This window comes from Heterocephalus glaber, unplaced genomic scaffold (genome assembly GCF_053883595.1).
Source record: "Heterocephalus glaber isolate CG9 unplaced genomic scaffold, H.glaber_assembly_v1.0 deba00001479, whole genome shotgun sequence".
Classification (NCBI taxonomy): domain Eukaryota; kingdom Metazoa; phylum Chordata; class Mammalia; order Rodentia; family Bathyergidae; genus Heterocephalus; species Heterocephalus glaber.
In genome coordinates this window covers 7,052,459-7,072,987 of record NW_028258316.1, presented here as the reverse complement: position 1 = coordinate 7,072,987, position 20,529 = coordinate 7,052,459, and the positions used below count along the sequence as shown (strand labels likewise).

At 38.3% G+C, this 20,529-nt stretch overlaps 1 pseudogene; it reads right to left on the bottom strand.

Moving 5' to 3' along the window:
• Positions 1–3,319: 3,319 nt before the first annotated feature.
• On the bottom strand, positions 3,320–13,704 carry LOC147826062 (transmembrane protein 87B pseudogene; annotated as a pseudogene).
• Between the last annotated feature and the right edge of the window lie 6,825 nt (positions 13,705–20,529).

Below are 20,529 nucleotides of genomic sequence, written 5' to 3'. Positions count from 1 at the left end.
TGCTGCAAAGACTCCATGTGTGTGCTGCCTGTACACTGGCTCATGACTTTGGGGAAGGACAAAGCGTGGGCTCAAACACCATCAATCACTCCTGGGGCCTTTTGTCCCCAGAACCAGCCTGATGCTAGGGTGGAACAAGAAGGCACAAGGCAAGAATGCCAGGTTCCTCTGGCCTCTTTGTTGCCACCAGCTGCCCCAAGTGTGTCCTGGACAGAATGTTGTTGTACTCACTCTTGCTTTGATTGGACACTTTTAGTCCCATCCCTGAGCCCACCTCAAGATAGTCTAAAATGAGTGACCTATTCAAGAGAAGCACTTATCAGGCTTCATTCATACCACATGCTCCCATTGGACAACCTGCAACAGACCACACAGCAGCATCCCTATCAATACTGGGGAGCATGGGGGTCCCGGTATAAGGGGCAGTCACCCCAAGACTTATCAGGATCTTGTGGATGTGGGGTGATGGTGACCCAGACAGAGTGGGCTGGGGCAGAGGCAAAGGTCTATTCTAGGGAGTGAATGAGCAGAGGTGGGGCCCTGCCCTGTGGACCCAACACCCACCATTTGACTCCAACACCGGGGGACTGTGCACTTTCTAATTTTATTCAGAGTTTTGCCCCACCAGGATGATGTTCAGACCACCTCGAGGGGGGAGTTCAGAAATCAGGGCTGGGCCAGGGGCAGTGGGGAATATGCTGCTGGGAATCCAGGCTGCTGGGAGAAGAGTCCCAAGGCTGGGGTTGTGTCTGGCCTGAATGGGCCCAGTCTCCACATTGGCAGCACCAGCTGCCCTTCCAGGTGGGAACAACACATCGGGATCCCTATTGCCTCTTCTCTCCTTGTCAGAGCAGCAGCCAGAGTAAGCGATATTCTGAAAGACCCTGATTTCCCGCCTCACAGACCCATACACTGGCACTTCCATGCGGGCTGGGAGATTCCCAAGCAATGACCACCTCCACCTTGGCCTCCTGGCCAGCAGGAGAGGCCCAAGACCTAAGTCCACCAGTGGCTGTAAGAAGTCTGCTTCAAATAAAATAAATCGATTGTACTTTAAAGGACATTCTTAACACTAATCACATTCAAATAACAAAAATTTTCTATGAAGTAGATTTTACATGTCAGAAATTTAACATGAACTGTATAAGAAAAAGTCCTAAGAATTTTGCTCAGAAACACGTAAAAACTGAACTTGTATTCTCAGGCACCTTTATTAATAGGGAGAACCATAATGGCAGCTTTGTGAGGTGAGGAATTGGAAGTTCACAAGGAGAGGACTGGAACCCAGCGCGAGATGGAGCTGGGAGCAGGGGCTGGGCAGGGGCCCAGGATGGAAGCTCTGCCACTCCACATCATGTCACCTGCCATTATGAGCTAGGGCACTCACCCCTGTTTACAAGTGGGGGTTAAGGTGTCCCAGAGGAGTACACAGCTCAGGTCGTCAAGCATCAGCTGATGACCCAAAAGTGAAGAACAGCCATGTCCCAGAAAAATATATTTGAGGAGGTGAATAGGAGGAAGCTCTGCTTTCTTTTTCTTTTCTTTTTTTTTGCTTAAATTCTTTTCTTTGTACATTTTAGGCATACACTATGTTTACATTTATCATTGGGTGTTTGTACCTGTACATGATGTATCTTGGTTCTTATTTTTTCCCCATTTCCTGTGCGCCCTTCACCCCTCCACCCTTCCCTAGTTTCATAGATTTCTTTTCCATTTTCTTTCTTTTCTCATAATTTTTCCTTTTCATTCTTTGAAAGAGAAAAAATTGGCACTATATTCTACACCTATGCAACATAGGAAATATCATTTATCTTCCAACTGACAGAAATATTTTTCTAAACAATATTGAAGCCTCTTGATAACTATGCCTTTCTTCATAATGTCTCTGAAATGAGTCAACAAATTCATTCAGAATGTAGGTTCTAAGAAGAAGAAACATTTTAGTTTTATGGCTTCACAGTAAAAAAACATTAAATTTATTTAAGTGCTTCTACAATTTATGATTTTCATCGTTTTCATAAATATTCTCTGAAGCCACTCTGAACTCAAGAAGTTACAATTCTGTCAGTGAAAAGACCTAAAAGATTCAAACTTTCATTGCTTTTCTAAATCTTAACTAGCCTTGTTTCTATGTTCATGAAAGCAGCAAAATATTCATTTTTATCATACTGCATTCAATTGTCTTTAAATTTAGGATAGTCCATATTTTAAAAGAGATTTTAAAATAAAAGAATAAAACCAAACCTTACAAAACAACAAAGTAGAGTGTAAAAGTTGTTGGAGGTTAAGAAATTATAAATTAGTCATGATAGTCTGCTCAGGTAAATACATGTTTTTATTATGAAACAGAAAATTCAGGGTTGTTATAAATGACACTGTTATGGTTTCGATAAGGCTCACTAGGAATGGGTGTCCCAGCTTGCTGTATAGCAGTACTCATGTGGTTTGTTGTACACAACATGCCCCCTATCAGCTGCCACATGTACTCATGGCCAGAGGGAGGGGACAATGGCAGAGCAGATCTTTGGAAATGATGATTAAGACTTCTTTCTGTGTGCATCTGTGTTTCCCTAAGCTCAGAGAAGACCTAATTCCATGATTCAGTGTGCACACTGATATTTACAAGCAAGGGCATTGGAACAGACCCAAAGCAAAAGACAAATGAAGCATCCAAACATGTTTATATTCCAAAGTTAAGTCAGTCCATGGGCCGGGAATTTAGTGCAGTGGTGCTGCGCCTGCCTGGCAAGTGTAAGGTCCTGAGTTCAATTCCTGATACAAAAAAAATGTTAAGTCAGTACAGCATAAAAGCAAAAGAAAATTATAATTGCACCTGGTATCAGTATATCCAAAAGAGGGAGACAATGATATACTACACTTTAGAAGTATCAAATCATCTATCTCAAAGGCAAGTGAAAAGAATAGTAGCCCTGTTTTTATATATATTTTAAAAGCTTGATATTTTCTTATTTTCTGGAGCAAAGAGAGGCAACCCAAATCCTCGTGCATGGAACTGTGAACTAACAGGCATCTGTACATACAATTTTAGAATAATACTTTTCCCAGATTATTTACAGATCTAGGCAATGTAATGGATATTAAACTGACACTTGGAGTCAGATTTAAGGGAGGTCACAAGAATCCTCCCACCACCTGAATTTTTCTATTTAATATAGGAATATCCAAGATAACACAAGAAGACCTTATTAAGCTGTATTAAAGCAAAGCTCCTTCAGTCTTAAGGAAAGAGAATCCTTCACTGTTAACTATCTTTCATTCACATAGTGTCCAATTATAATATTTTTGTAGAGAAAAGTTTTCATCTTTCATATCTGGTCCCAATTTCCTCATCTGAATCCACTATAGCAGGATAAGCTTCATGTGTGAGTAAAGAGTGGATATTTTCTTTGACCCGCTTTAAATCTTCACCAATATTACTAAAAGTAGGTTTAATTGCTGCATTGGAAACTGTTTTTGAGGCCGTACATTTTATTCTTTTAATTAAATTTTCAGATGTGACTATGAATTCAATTTCATCACCAGAATCATCTACTAATGGCCTGAAGGCAGATCTTTCATTATTTGCAGATGATCTCCACAAGACCATTATTACAGTGAAGATAAGTGAAAAAGTAAGCACCAAAGTGCAGCATGAACCCAAAATCCATCCACTCTGATTGGCATTTTGCAATTGCAAATGTCTTAGTTGTCCACATCATAAACAGTAGAGGCCAGCATTCAGACATAAGAGCACTTGTAAAATACATATATTAAAAATTTTACTGTATTCTTAACAATAGAGTCTTCATAACTTGTGCCAAATTTATTTTTTTAATTTTTTTGTATTAAATTCTTTTCTTGGTACATTGTAGGTATACAACACAATTACATTTCTCATTGGGAATTGTACCTTTACATAATGCATCTTGGTTCTTATTTTTTCCCCATTCCTAGCCCTCCCTTCATGCCCTCCACCCTTCCCTATTTACGAAGACTTTATTTCCATTTTTTCCATTTCTCAGCATTTTTCATTTCCCTTCTTTCCTTTCCCCTGCCCCTCCCACTACCTCTATCCCTTTGGACCTTTTCTTCCTATTTTACATTATCGATTATTCATTCTAATCATTGGTACATTTTAGGTATACAATATAATGACATTCATCATTGGAAATTTGCACCTTTACATAGTCTCTCTTGGTTCTTATTTTTCACCCTTGCCCAGCCCTCCCTTCCATCCCTCCATTCCTCCCTATTTACAAAGATTTTGTTCCTATTTTTCCATTTTCTCATATTAATCCCATTCCCTTCTATCCTTGCCTCTAGCCCTCCCACTTCCTTCCCCTTTGCCCCTTTTCTTCCTATTTCACATTACCTATTATACATTTAGTCCTTATTTACACTTTCAGTTTCTCACACCAGAGAAACTATTTGGTATTTAAACATGTGTGTCCTATTTATTTCACTTAAGAGTATCGCCTCAATGTGCATCCACTTAGCTATAAATGTCTCTAATTTCTCATTTTTTATGGCTGAGTAGTACTCCATTTTATAAATAAAACCACATTTTCTTTATCCAGTCTCCAGTTGATGGGCATTTGGGCTGTTTCCAAGTTTTAGCTATTAAAAACTGTGCTGCTATGAACATGGGTGCACATATATCACTGTGGTCTGATTCTTTTAATTCTTTGGGGGAAGATCCCCAGCAGTGGAATAGCAGGGTCAAATGGGACTCCTAGTTCTTTGAGGTATCTCCATACTGATTTCCATAGTGATTGCACCAGTCTACACTCCCACCAGCAGTGGAGCAGGGTTCCTCTTTCCCCACAGCCCCACCAGCATTGGTTATTGGTTGATTTCATGATAGCAGCCATTCTTTCTGGAGTGAAGTGGAATCTCAGTGTTGTTTTCATTTGCATCTCTCAAATGACCAGTGATGTTGAACATTTTTTCATGTATTTATTTGCTATTTCTACTTCTTTATCTGAGAAATGTCTGTTCATTTCAGCTGCCCATTTTTGGATTGGGTCTTTAAATTTGGGAGGTCTGATCTTTTTAAATTTGTTATAGATTCGAGATAGTAGACCTTTGTCTGAGGAAGAGCAGGTGAAGATTTTTTCCCACATTGTGGGTTGTCTCTTCACACTGCTGGTGGTTTCTCTTGCTGTGCAGAAGCCTTTTAATAAAAAGAGATCCCATTTGTTGATTGTTTGTGCTAGTTCATGGGCAACTGAGGTTTTGTTCATAAAATCTTTTCCTACACCAATGTCTTCAAGGGTTCTACCTAACCTCTGTTCCAACTGGTTCAGAGTTTCTATTTTAATATTTAGATCTTTAATCCACTTTGATTTTAGTTTAGTGCATGGTGAGAGATACAGGTCTAGTTTTAATCTTTGGCAAGTTGAAACCCAGTTTTTCCATCACCATTTATTAAAGAGGCTATCTTTCCTCCAGTGAGGGTGTTTGGCTCCTTTGTCGAAGATGAGATGGCTGAGTGTGTCTGGCGTTGTTTCTGCATCTTCTAATCTGTTCCACTGGTCCTCAGGTCTGTTTCTTTGCCAGTACCATGCTGTTTTTATCACAGTAGCTTTGTGGGATAGTTTCAAGTTGGGGATTGTGATCCCCCTGCCATGTCTCTGTTACCTAGAATTGCTTTTGCTATTTGGGGTCTCTTCTTGTTCCAAATGAATTTTTGGATTGTTTTCTCAAGGTCCATGAAGTATGCTGCTGGGATCTCAATTGGAATTGCATTAAATCTATATAGCAGTTTTGGAAGTATGGCCATTTTCACTATATTAATCCTTCCTACCCAGGAGCAGGGGATGTCTGTCCATTTTCTGATATCATCTTCAATCTCTCTTTTCAGAGTGCCATAGATTTCAGAGAAGAGGTCTTTGATTTCTTTTGTTAGGATGATTCCTAGGTATTTCAAGGTTTTTTTGATACTATTGTGAAAGGAATTATTTGCCCTATCTCTCTGTCAGTGAGTCTGTCATTTGTGTAGAGGAAAGCTATTGATTTTTGTGTGTTGACCTTGTAACCAGCGACTTGACTGAATTTGGTTATTAAGTCTAGAAGACTTTTGGTGGAGTCTTGGGGTCTTCTATATAGAGTATCATGTCATCTGCAAATAATGACAATTTGACTTCTTCATTAACTATCTTTATTCCTTTTAGTTCTTTCTCTTGTCTAATTGCCATGGTTAATGTTTCCAGAACTATATTGAACAAGAGTGGTGATAGCGGACATCCTTGTCTTGTTCCTGATTTGAGTGTGAAGGATTTCAGTTTTTGACCATTTAGTATGATACTGGCTGTTGGTTTTTCATAGATGGCTTCTATCAGTTTGAGGTAGAGACCATCTATTCCAATTTTTTGTAGGGTTTTTATCATAAATGCATGTTGGATTTTGTCAAATGCTTTTTCTGCATCTATGGAGATGATCATATGGTTTTTGTCCTTGGCTCTTTTGATATAGTGTATTACATTGATTGATTTTCGTATATTAAACCATCCCTGCATCCCTGGGATGAATCCCACTTGATCAGGGTGTATCATCTTCTTGATGATCTTCTGCATTCTGTTTGTCATTATCTTATTAAGGATTTTTACATCTATGTTCATTAGTGAGATTGGCCTATAGTTCTCTTTTTCAGTTGGGTCTTTCTCTGCTTTGGGGATCAAGGTGATGCTTGCTTCCAGGAATGAATTTAGGAGTATTTCTTCCCTTTCAATTTCATTGAAGAGTTTAAACAGTAGCGGCAGCAGTTCCTCTCTAAATGTCTTGTAGAATTCAGCAGTGAAACCATCAGGGCCCGGGCTTTTCTTAGTTGATAAGTTTTTAATTACATTTTCAATTTCATTGGTTGATACTGGGTTGTTCCGAATTCTTAGGTCTTTTTCATTTAACTTTGGTAGTTCATATGTGTCTAGGAATCTGTCCATTTCTTCTGTGTTGTCCATCTTATTGGTGTATAGGTTCTGGAAGCAGGTATTGATGATCCTCTGGATTTCTGCTGGGTCTGTTGTAATTTCACCCTTTTCATTCCTAATTGCATGGATTTGGGCCTTTTCTTTTCTTTTTCTGACAAGGTTGGCTAAAGGTTTCTCAATTGTGTTTATTCTTTCAAAGAACCAACTCTTGGCTTCGTTGATTTTTTGTATCATTCTCTTAGTCTCCATTGCATTGATTTCTCCTCTGATCTTTATAATTTCTTCCCTTGTATGAGCTTTCGGGTTGTTCTGCTCTTCTTTTTCTAGAAGCTTGAGGTTCAGGATCAGGTTGTTTAATTGGGCTTGTTCTGTTTTCCTAATATGCGTATTCACTGCTATGAATTTCCCTCGTAAGACAGCTGTCATTGTGTCCCATAGATTCTGATATGTTGTATTGTCATTGTCATTTGATTGAAAGAACTGTCTGATTTCTTCTTTAATTTCCTCTGTGACCCATTGGTTATTCAGAAGTGCGTTGTTCAATTTCCACATGTTTATGAAATTTTTTGAGTTTCTTTTGCTATGGATCTCCAGTTTCATCTCACTATGGTCTGATAATGTACAGGGGATAACTTCAATTCCTTTGCACTTACTTAAACATGTTCTATGTGTGAGTATGTGGTCTATTTTGGAGAATGACCCATGTGCAGCTGAGAAGAATGTGTATTCTGATTTTGTGGGGTGGAAGACTCTGTAAACATCTGTTAAGTTCATTTATTCAAGAGTTCAATTGAGTTCTAGCATTTCATTACTCATTTTTTGTCTAGTTGATCTATCTATTTGTGACAGTGAGGTGTTGAGGTCCCCCACTACAATTGTATTAGTGCACATATGACTTTTCATGTCCGTTAGCATTTGTTTTATATAGTTGGGTGCACTAGTGTTTGGTGCATAGATATTTATGATTGTCATCTCTTCCTCTTGAATTCTTCCCTTTACAAGGATGTAGTGTCCTTCTTCATCTCTCTTAATCAGTGTTGGTTTGAAATCTACTTGATCTGCAAAGATGAAAGCTACTCCTGCTTTTTTTCGGGTTCCTGTCACATGGAGTATTATTTTCCATCCTTTAACTTTCAGTCTATGAGTTTCCTTTTGAATTAAGTGTGTTTCTTGTATGCAGCATATTGTTGGATTTTGCTTCTTGACCCATTCTGCCAGTCTATTTCTTTTGATTGGTGAATTGAGACCATTAACATTGATGGTTATAACTGAAACATATTGACTTGTCATTGCCATGACTTTTTCTTTTTGTTGGGTTCTCCCCCTTTCCATTTAATTTCTTGTCATGCCAGATGGGTTCATTCTGCTTTGCTTCCTGGGGTTGTGATCCTCAATGTCTTTTCCTAGGATATTGTGTAAAATTCTTTGGAGTGCTGGTTTGGTATTCACAAAGTTCCTAAGGTGCTCTTTGTCATGAAAGTATCTTATTTCTCCATCCATTTTGAAAGCTAATTTTGCAGGGTTCATCAATCTGGGTTGGTGGCTGTTTTCTTTTAGGGCTTCGAATATGTCACTCCAAGCTCTTCTTGCCTTGATGGTTTGTGTTGAGAAGTCTGCTGTGATTCTGATGGGCCTTCCTTTGTATGTGATTTGTTTCTTTTCTCTAACTGCTTGTAGAACTTTGTTCTTCTGTTGAGTTTCTGGAATCTTAACAATTATATGCCTATGTGTAGATTTTTTTGATCAAGACTATTTGGAGTCCTATATGCCTCACTTATCTGTATGTCAAGCTCTTTTCCCCTGCTTGGGAAGTTTTCTGCCATTATTTCTGTGAAGAGATTTTTTTTATGTCATCTGCACTCTCTCCTGTTTCTTCATTGAGCCCAATCAGTCTTATGTTATTCTTCTTTGCATCATCTAGCAGCTGCTGGATTGATTTCTCATGTTCCCTTATAATTTTGAAGCAATTTTTCTTTTCCTGGTCACTAATTGCAATCTTATCTTCTATATCTGAAATTCTGTCCTCACACTGGCTCATTCTGCTGTGTAGACTTTCAATGGAGTTTTTCATCTCCTGGAAATCTATTTGCATGTGTTTTATGGATTCTATTTGTTTCTTATGTTGGGATTCCATCATGTTCCTCAGCTCCTCTCTAGATTTATTAATCATGTCTTGCACTAGGGGCCCAATTTCTCCTGTTATCTGAGAAATTATTTCTGATTTCATTTTTTCCAGATCCCCTTTTGTTGCCAGTTCAGTGGGTCCAGATGGTTGAGTATCAGAGTGTTCCATCTCATTTCCCTTTGGGGTTGCTGTAGGTGATCTGGAAGACTGGTTTTGAGACTTATTTATGTATTTTCTCATTTTGACTGGGCCGGGGCGCTGTTAGCATCTGCACGGATTACCTCCTCTGAGCTGGGTGAGGTGGGCCAGGCGCCGCGAGCAATGGTAGGGATGGTGACCCAAAAGCCCTTTCCTGTGGGCTGGGAGCAGCAGGAGGGATGGTGGCTGGGAAACCCCTTCCTCTGGACCAGAAGCAGTGGGATGGCGGCTCAGAAGCCCCTACTTCTGGGCCAGGAGAGGTGGAAGCGATGGTGGCCTGGACACCCCTTCCTCTGGGCCAGGAGCAGCAGGACAGAAGGTAGCCCAAAAGCCTTTTCCTCTGGGCTGGGAGCAGCAGGAGGGATGGTGACTGGGAAGCCCCTTCCTCTGGACCAGGAGCAGTGGGACGGTGGCTCAGAAGCCCCTACCTCTGGGCCGGGAGCAGCGGGACTCAGTACCTTGATCTGGTGGTCTGGAGTCCTCTGCGTCTTTGTAGTGTGGAACCAGGTGGCTGCCTGTCTGTAGCAGGTGATTCAGCATATTCCACGCAACTGGGGACCTCGGTAGAGCGTGGGCAGACCTGCCTGTCTGCAGTGGGGTGATTCGATGTCTTCCACATGACTCAGGACCTCCTTAGGGCATGCACAGACCTGCCTGTCTGCAGCGGGCTGATTTGGTGTGTTCTGTGTGACTCCTATTCCTTGGGTTTCAAAGTGGCCCGATGTATGACATTTCAGTGATGGACCTGGTAGAAAAAGAGTCTAAATTTAACCAAAGGAATATTGCCACCAGACTGCCTTGTATAACTTTGGATAAGTCTTGGAAGTTGCATTCTTCTTAAAAGTACAATTTTTAGTTGTGGTTTCTTTGTCTCCTTTCTACCTATCTTTTATTTCTTGCATAATATGTCATTCTCCCTCCCTACATTTGAGGCCTTACTCGTTTTTCATTAAGTTTATTGATACAATTTCGTTATACATAATGATCACACTCATCATTGAGAATTTGTACCTGTACATGAATATCTTGATTCCTCTTTTTTCCCATTCCCCTCTCCGCTTTAACCCCTCTACCCTTCCTTATTTAAAAAGGTTTGTTTTGGGTCAGGGATTTAGCACGGTGGTTCCTGTGCCTGCCTCGCAAGTGCAAGGTCCTGATTTCGATCTCTAGTACTAAATAAATAAATAAGGTTTGTTTCCATTTTATCCTTCTTTTCACATTTTTCCTTTCTTCCCCCATCCCCTGCCTGCTCCTTTTTCTTTTTGAACAATTTCTATCTATTTCACAATACCTATTATATATTTTGGTCCGTATTTACACTTTCAGTTTCTAACACGAGAGAGACAATGTGATATTTACACATCTGTTTGATTTATTTCACTTAAGAGTATGGACTCAAGGTGCATCCATTTACCTAGAAATCTTTCCAGTTTATCCTTCTTTATGGCTGAGTAGTATTCTATTGTATAAAAAAACCCCACATCTATTTAACTTCATTCTTATATGGATAAATTCTGGTTTTTTGCAGTCGTGCATGCTATTGAACCTACAAAGACAGAAGTACTAACTAGAATAAGATACTTAAATCTACCATAACATCTCTCAACCTTAGTAGTATAGTGTCAGCAAGACAGATCCAAGCCTCTTTCCAAAGGCAATAGGAAGATCTACATTATATGTACATTTCAATAACTTCAGTCTTAATATAAGAACATGAACAAATGTACTGTGATCTAGAAGTATAGTTGTTATTCTACAGGAAATGAAAGATAACAAAGTATTTTCCTAAACAAAAAATGAAGCAAGGAAAAATTATATTCTTTACAGCACAAGTATGTGTCTTAGGTTCTTTTCTCATTCCTCAGACAAAATACCCAACACACCCAAGTTAAAGAAGAAAAGGTTTATTTCAGGTCACAGTTTGTAGAGTTTTCAGTCCATAGTCAGCTGGTTCCAATGCAGGGCAGCATAGCAGAGGGCCATTGCTAAGGAAAACAGTCCATGGCAGGGTAAGCAGAATGCATGAGGCAGAGAGCATCAGCAACAAACTGGCCTTTTTTCTTCCCCTTTTTTTATTTTTTAAATTTTTATTTCAATGTGATACAAGTAGATGTTAATAAAGAAGATATTTTTAAAAACACTCTTCTTACTTCTGTGAAAAAATAAGGCAAAATTGCATAACAAATTAATTAAAGAATGACAATAATTAATATACGCTGTACCATAATCTTAAAAGAATGGCCAAAATGTTAGAGTATAAGTCACAGACAAAAAAGATTCTTATGAAAGAAAAATAAATAGATAATAGCTCAAAACTTTCTTTTCAGTGAACTAAGAGGACCTAGTAGTATAAAAGAAACAACTTAGCATATATATTGAAATTTTTTTGAAACCACAAAATGTGTAATTTGGGGAATTATTAGAACTTCTTTCTACTTCCTATTTCTCTATTTTCTTTTTTAATATTTTCTTTAACATTTAATAGAAACTATGTACAAAAACATTTTTACTGTATTTTACATAAGATAGCTACCTCAAAAATTTACATAGATTAGAAGGAAGATAGATGGTTATGAGGGCTCAGTCCTGTGGGATATTTTCTCAGAGCATGAAAGTCAGAGTTCAGTTGGGGAAAAAGGATTTAGACTGCCAGATTAAGTGGATGTTAAAAAAACTAAAATGCAGGCCTTTGGGTAAATACCCAGACAGTGGGACCACCAATATTTCAAAGGTACCATTCTTAAACCTAGCTCTCATCTAGTCATCTATGTGGATTCCTGCCCATGATTTAGGAAATATCATTCCAAAGATGTCTTTCCCATTAGGCAAAGTCTCAAATATTCATTCAATTCTGGACATAGGGATGACCTCTCCTCCTTGCACAGAATAGGAAGAAACACACAACTTTTGGACACTACTGACTTATTCTACTCAATTTTAGTCCTTGTATCCACTTTTGGTTTCTCATACCAGAGAATAACATGGCACTCACACATGTATGTCTGATTCATTTCACTTAAGAGTATGGTCTCAAGGTCCATCCATTTAGCTATAAATGACTGAAGCTCATCCTTCTTTATGGAAGAGTAGTTTCCATTGTATAAAACAACACAGCTTCTATCTGTATTCATCAGTTGATGGGCATTTGGACGGTTTCCAAGATTTAGCTATTACACACTGTGCTGCTACAAACATGGGTGTGCATGTATCGCTGTGATATAATGCTTTTAATTCTTCCTGGGAGAAACCAAAAAGAAGAATAGCTCAGTCAAATGGAACCTCTAGCTTTAAATTTTGAGAAATCTCCACACTGATTTCTACAATGTTTGCACCAGTCTACACTCACACCAAAAGTGGAGGAAGGTTCCTTTTTCTGCAAAAGCCCAGTATTTGTTATTGATTGATTTCTTGATGGAAGCCATTCTTTCTGGAGTGAGATGGAATCTCAGTGTTGTCTTTTTATTTTTCACCCATGCTACAAGCCTATTGATTGGTGCCCTCTATCCCCAGGGTGAGGCTTCCATTATCCACACCCTCAGTCCCAGTATCCCATACTTAATCCACATTCACACAGTCTAAATCCAGCCATCTTCAAAATGCCCTGTCTATGTATGACCACACAAGGATTTTGGGGGCACATCTACATACAAAGCATAACAATATGGGTCCATGTTATCATTTCTTAGGCTTCAAATATTAACCATTTTCCTTATTTTTGAAATAAATTGACTATTTTTTAAGACATGAATACAATAAGGATAAGTGGAAAAGGGAGCTTCAAAATGCATCACCAACCCAGAGTTCTATCCAGTCTGATTGGCATTTTGCAATTTCAAATTTTTGAAACCATAAACACTAGTGAAGTCAGCATGACACAGATGAAAGAATGTGTGAAGTGCCTGTGTAATGAAAGTTTCACTGTGTTCTTTCTTAGCCTTAGAGTCTATCCGCAGTGAGGGAATAGCCTCCATCAGGGACAGTGCTGGGATCTACCATCTCAGAGACAGTTCTGAGAGAAATGCCACTATGTGGAGCTCTGGCATTGCCCTCCACCTGTTATCTTTCACTCTCGCTACCTTGCAAAATCCTGATGTGCACACGGAAGATACCTTGTGCTTTTAAGAGTTGCTGGCAATTTGCTCATTCTTCCTAGATTTAGCAAAGGATGGATTACCCCACCACTGGTGGTGGTGGTGGGGAAGGGCGACAGATAAATGGCCCAAAAATAGTTTCCACATGTGACACCTCAGATTTCCTCATCCTCTTCCAATACCTTCCTGCATAGCAGCTACCCTGAAGCCATGACCTTGGGTCCCCTGAGTCTGGGGCCTACCCTGCAAGAGCCTTGTAGACCCAAGCCCAAGACACACCTCTGGCACTAACCTGAATCTGTGCAATATTACACTGTAGCCATACTTCCAGGATGACCTGGTAAAAGCTCTTGAAATGCATGGGTAGTGATGGCCCAGGGACACAGGGACAGTAGGGGTACAGGGAGGGAAATACAAAGGGTCTCTGTGGAAGTACTGGATGGGAGGAGCAGAATTCAGGGAGCTAAGGCCCAGTGCATGCCAGGTGGGGATATCTTCAGTCCCTCCTCACTGACAAGAAAACTCGGGCTATGGAAGACCACCAGCCACTTACACAAAGCCACTCTGTCCTTGATGAATCAGAACTAACTCCTCTCCCAGGGTCCCTCCTGACACTGGAGGACTTGAGCCCCTCCAAGCTTCCTAAAGCAGCACATTTCTGGGATCTGTTGAACAGAGAGCTGCACAGAGTTACTAGCAAGGATTACATGATAGCTCTGGGGGCCATCCTTGGGCTCTGCCTATCATTGGTCCCTTGTAATTCCAGGGGAAGTGGTATGCCATAGGTATGGTAGACTACACAATTCAGTTCCAAAGCAAAACCCATTTAGACATATACAGCTAGCTATAAGCTACAAGGTAAAAGATGACCACAGCTACAACATAACCTCTACTATGCTCAGGTGAAGCCATCACCTCTTGGAAGTCTGAGAGGCAGAACAATGTCACAGCCAAATGTTCATCAAATGTGTTGGATACTGTCATTCATCTGTCTGTTTTGCTTTGAAGGATTTGCTTCCTACCTCCATTCTTCTATCGCTTCCTCTCTTTCTCCTTCCCTATCTCTCGCCTTCTTTTCCTCCCTCTCATCTTCATTGCTTTCTGTTGACATTCATGAGTGGCTCCAGAACAAACATATACAGTCACATAAAGCAAAATCTACCAGCACAATCCAGAGTCAAGAAGAAGGAGAGGGAGGCTGGGCAGAGCACAATTGGAATCATTCACACCAATGACTCTCATCTCAACTTCAGTAGCCACAAGCATATATATAAAGTAAGGCAGCCCCAGTCCAATCACTTGATCCATAACTATCCTTAAAAGAGTCTTCATAGTGCCATCGTAACCCAAGCTTACAATGATCACTCAGAGGTGGGCCAATGTCTACTGATGCAGATATCAACTTCACACATATCAACACACCTTGGGTTGACAGTCTGGTGCTGTTGATGTATTGGTATTCACTATACAAAACTACTTTTTCAAGCATTCCTCAGAAAATAATAGTGGCAATCCAGAACTGTTTTCTTAGTAAATCTTGCCAGTGCCAACCAGACCTTGTCAACCAGAGTACACTTTATAATATATAAACAGTACACATCACCATGCAAAATGTAGGAAGAGAAGAAAATCATTCGATGATATGTAAACAACAAGGACCCGAGTTTGAGCCCTGGTACCAAAAAATTAAAAAAGATATTCAGGAGTCCCCATTATAGAAAGAGAAATGTTCCAATTCCAGCTGGCATTTGTTTTGTCTATTTTATTTTTAAACTCTTTCCTCAATTTTAATTTTTTGTGAGATAACATAGTTCTGTTCTACATTTTTTAAATTGTTACCTCTTTTTAGTCCATGTTTGCACTATATAATGATTGCATTCCTTCTGAGGAGTGGGTACATGTACATAATACATCTTAATTCTTTTTTATCCTCTTCCAGTTGTCTCTCATTCCATATCTCAGTTCCTTCACTTTTGCAAAAGATCTATCTCCCCATTCCTTATTATCGTTCTTTCATTTTGCTCTTTATTCATATTTTCATATGTAAAAGAGAAACCCTATGGTATTTTTTTTCTTCTTAATTTTTTCCCCTTTAAGTTTATTGGTACATTTTAGGTATAAAATACAGTTATATTCATCATTGGGATATTGTACCATTACATGAGTATCTTGGTTCTTATTTTTTTCCTGTTACCCTGCCCTTCCTTCACCCCCTCCACCCTTCCCTATTTGAAAAGACCTTGTTTCCATTTTTTTCCTTTTCTCATATTTTTTTTTTCCCTTCTTTCCTTTCCCCTGCCCATCCCACTTCCCCTACTCCTTTAGACCTTTTCTTCCTACTGCACAATAACAATTATACATTTTTAAAATTACAATATCAAGATCTAGAAGACATTACCACAGATTTTACAGAATTTAAAAGGATATAGAAAGCATATTACAAAAATCTGTTTTGAAATAAATTTGACAACTTCTAAGAAGTAACTTGGAAGGCAAATCAATGAAACTCACTCTGGAGGAAATATAAAATTTGAATAGCACCTATTAAAGAAAGTATATTCCTAGCTTGAAAACCTATCTATATGACAAGAACAGGCTCATATACATTTTATCTGAGAAATTACATCACACATTTAAAGCAGAAAAAAAAGGAACACTTCTCCCCTCATTTTAGGAAATCAACATTTTGCTAATCCTAAAACTGAATAAAGATAATAGAAGAAAAAAGTATGAACATAGATAGAAATTTGTTTCACAAAACAAACTATTAGAAGTCAGATCTGGTAGTATGTAGAAAGTGGTTTTATTATAGGGGTGGCAGTGTTGGTTCACCATTGGAAGATCCACCCCCCAAAAATCATCATTTTAACAGAGGAAAGGAGAAAGCCATATGATCCTGTCAGTAGCTGGAGAAAAACTACTGGACTAAATTCTACAGCAGTTCATGGTAAAAGCTATCAGGAGACTAGAAGTAGAACAGAACCTTCTCAACAGAACAAAGACAGGTACTCCACACTTCCAGTAAAAACACCTTATATGACAGGAGAAGATACAATGCTTTCTCTCTAAGGTGGGGAACAAGGGCAGATATGCCTGCTCTTCACCTGTCCGTTAAACTTTGAAACATAGGCCCAAATCAAAATAGTCTGGCAATAAAATGACACAATTAGGATAGGATTGGTAAGGTAGAAGCAAAATCTTTATATGTAGATGAAATGATCATCTACAGAGAAAATACTAAGAAATCTCTAGGAGCCCCGAGAACTTGTATTTGAACTTAGCAAGATTAGAAAACACAAGATATATATAAAAATTCAAGTCTATGTATACTTGCTATAAATGAAGAATTAGGTATTGAAATTTAAAAGTTATGTGGGAGTACAAAGGACCTAGAAAAGTCAAAAGAAAAGTAAAAAAAAAAAAAAAACAATGTTGGAAGACATTTAGTACCTAATTTTAAGACTTCCTCTAAAGCTACAGTAATCAAGGCAGTGTTGGTGTAAGGAAAGACACATAGATCATTGGAATAAAACAGAGAATCTAGAAATAGAACCACACATATATGGTCCACCGAGTTTTGAAAGATTATTTAACATTAACATTTTATAGTACAAACTCACTTCAAGAGCAGAGGAAAAAATAGTGTTTTCAGCAAATGGCACTAGAACACCTGGTACCTGTATTTAAAAAAATTAACCTCAACTCTTTATTTCCATACATAAAGATAACTTGAAAGGATCTATGAACCTAAATAGGAAAGACTAAAACCATAAAACTTTAAGAAGAAATCATAAGGGAAAATGTTTATGAAATTAGGGTAGGCAAGAATTTCCTAGGATATAAAAAACCTGATGTACAAAAGAAAAAATTTGATAAATGAGATTCCATGAAAATTTAGAACTTTAAATGACATTGTTAAAAAAATGAAAAGTAGTCTTTAAACAGACCATAATTATAATGCATATAACCTATGACCAGATTATATAAAGAACTCTTACAGCTCATTAATAACAACCCAATTAAAAAGTATGCACAAGAAGATGATAAATAGCCAGCACAGCACAAGGAAAGGTGTGCAACACTAGAAACAGAAAAATACTAATCAGTACAATAACAAGATTGAATTATACACTCATTAGGGAGATGAAGTTAAAAGTTTAAAAAGAGCAAATGTCAGCTTAAGTGTGAACCAGTTAGAACTTTCTAATACTGTTAATGTGAATATAAAATGATAAAACCATTTTGGAAAACAATATAGAAATTTCTTGTATTACTGTTAAGAACCAACAGTCCTGTTCTTAAGACTTTACTTGAGAGGTATGAAAACACATGTTCACAATAGATTTGTACATACAAGTTGAGTGGCCCTTATATGAAATTCTTGGGACCAGAGTGTTTCAGATTTTAGGTTGAAATCCATTTGCTCTGCAAAGAGGATAGCTACTCCTGCTTTGTTTTTTTGGGTTCCTGTCACATGGAGTATTGCTTTCCACTCTTTAACTTTTAGACTACGAGTTTCTTTTTGAATTAAGTGTGTTTCTTGTAGGCAGCATATTGTTCGATCTTGCTTGTTGGTCCATTCTGCCAGTCTATAGCTTTTGATTGGTGAATTAAGACCATTAACATTTATGGTTATAACTCATACATATTGACTTATCATTGTCATGACTTTTTCTGTTTGTTGGATTCTCCCCCTTTGCATTTAATTTCTTGTCACACCCTATGGATTCATTCTGCTGGGTTTCCTGGGGTTGTGATCCTTATTGTCTTTTCCCAGGGTATTGTCTAAAATTTTTGCAGGGCTGGTTTGGTGTTCATGAAGTTCCTAAGGTGCTCTTTGTCATGAAAGTATCTTATTTCTCCATCAATTTTGAAAGATAGTTTTGCAGGGTACATCAAGCCAGATTAGAGGCATTTTCCTTTAAGGCTTGGAATACATTACTCCAAGCTCTTCTTACCTTGAGGGTTTGTGTTGAGAACTCTGCAGTGATTCTGATGGGCTTCCCTTTGTATGTGATTTGTTTATTTTCTCTAACTGCTTGTAGAACTTTATTTTTCTGTTGGGTTTCTGGAATCTTAACTATTATATACCTATGTGTGAATTTTTTTTGATCAAGGCGAATTGGAGTCCTATATGCCTCACTATCTGTATATCAAGTTCTTTCCCCTTGTTTGGGAAGTTTTCTGCCATTATTTCTGTGAAGAGTTTTTTACGTCATCTGCACTCTCTCCTGTTTCTTCATTAAATCCAATCAGTCATATGTTATTCTTCTTTGCATCATCTACCAGCTGCTGGATTGATTTCTTGTGGTCCCTTGCAATTTTTTTTAAATTTATATATTAATTAGTACATTTTAGGTATATAATACATTTACATTTATTGTTGGGTGTTTGTACCTGAACATGATGTATCTTAGTTCTTATTTTTTCCCCATTACCTATGTGCCTTTCACCCCCACCACCCTTCCCTATTTACACAGACTTTGTTTCCATTTTTTTTTCTTTCTCATAATTTTTCCTTTCCTTTCTTCCCTTTCCCCTTGCCCTCCTGACACCCCTCCGCCTTTGGACCTTTTCCTATTTCAAATTATCAATTATTTGTTTTAATCATTTTCATCCTTATTTACACTTTCAGTTTCTCACACTAGAGATACTATTCGGTATTTACACATCTGTGTCCTATTTATTTCACTTAAGAGTATGGGCTCAATATGCATCCAGTTAGCTATAAATGACTCTAGTTTCTTGTTCTTTATGGCTGAGTAGTACTTCATTTTATAAAAAAATCCCACATCTTCTTTATCCAGTTTCCAATCGATGGGCACTTGGGCTGTTTCCAAACCTTAGCTATTACAAACTGTGCTTCTATAAACATAGGAGCACATATGTCACTGTGGTATGATTCTTTTAATTCTTTGAGGAAGTTACCCAGTAGGGGAATAGCCAGGTCAAATGGGACCTCTAGTCCTAGTTCTTTGAGGTATCTCCATATGGATTTCCACAGTGGTTGCACCAGCCTGCACACCCATCAACAATGGAGAAGGGTTCCTTTCTCTCCACACCCCCACCAGCATTTGTTATTGGTTGATTTCTTTATAGCAGCCACTCTTTCTGGGGTGAGATGGAATCTCAGTGTTGGTTTTGTCTGCATCTCTTGAATGACCAGTGATGTTGAACATTTTTAAAATTTATTTATTTTCTGTTTTTACTTCTTCATCTGAGAAATCTCTGTTCATTTCAGATGCCCATTTTTGAATTGGATCTTTGAATTTGGGGGCTCTGATTTTTTTCAATTCTTTATATATTCTAGATAGTAGACCTTTGTCTGAGGTACAGCTGCTAAAAATTTCTTCCCATACTGTAGGTTGTCTCTTAGCTCTGTTGGTAGTTTCTCTTGCAGTGCAGAAGCTTTTTAATAAGATGAGATCCCAGTTGTTGATTCTTTGTGTTAGCTCCCGTGCTACTGAAGTTTTGTTCATAAAGTCTTTTCCTATGCCAATGTCATTGAGAGTTCTACCTAACTTATCTTCCAGCAAGTTTAGTGTTTCTGACTTAATATTTAGATCTTTAATCCACTTTGATCTTAGTTTAGTGCACGGTGATAGATATGGGTCTAGTTTTAATCTTTGACAGGTTGAAATTCAGTTTTTCTGATACCATTTATTGAACAGACTATCTTTTCTCCAGTGAGGGTGATTGGCTTCTTTGTCAAAGATGAGGTGGCTGAGTATGTCTGGAGTTGTTTCTGCATCTTCTAATTATTCCACTGATCTTCGGGTCTACTTCTTTGCCAGTACCATGCTGTTTTTATCACAGTAGGTTTGTAGTATAGTTTCAAGTTGGGGATTGTGATACCACCAGCCATGTCTCTGTTGCCTAGAATTGCTTTTGCTATTCTACATTTCTTCTGCTTCCAAATGAATTTTTGGATTATTTTCTCTAGTTCTGTGAAGTATATTGTTGGAATTTGAATTGGTATTGCATTAAATCTATATAGCAGTTTTGGAAGTATGGTCATTTTCACTATATTGATTCTTCCTACCTAGGAACAAGGGATATCTTTCCATTTTCTCATATACTCTTTGATCTCCCTCTTCAGAGTGCTGTAGTTTTCAGGGCAGAGGTCTTTTACTTCCTTTGTTAGGTTGATCCCTAGATATTTCATTTTTTTAGATGCTATTGTAAA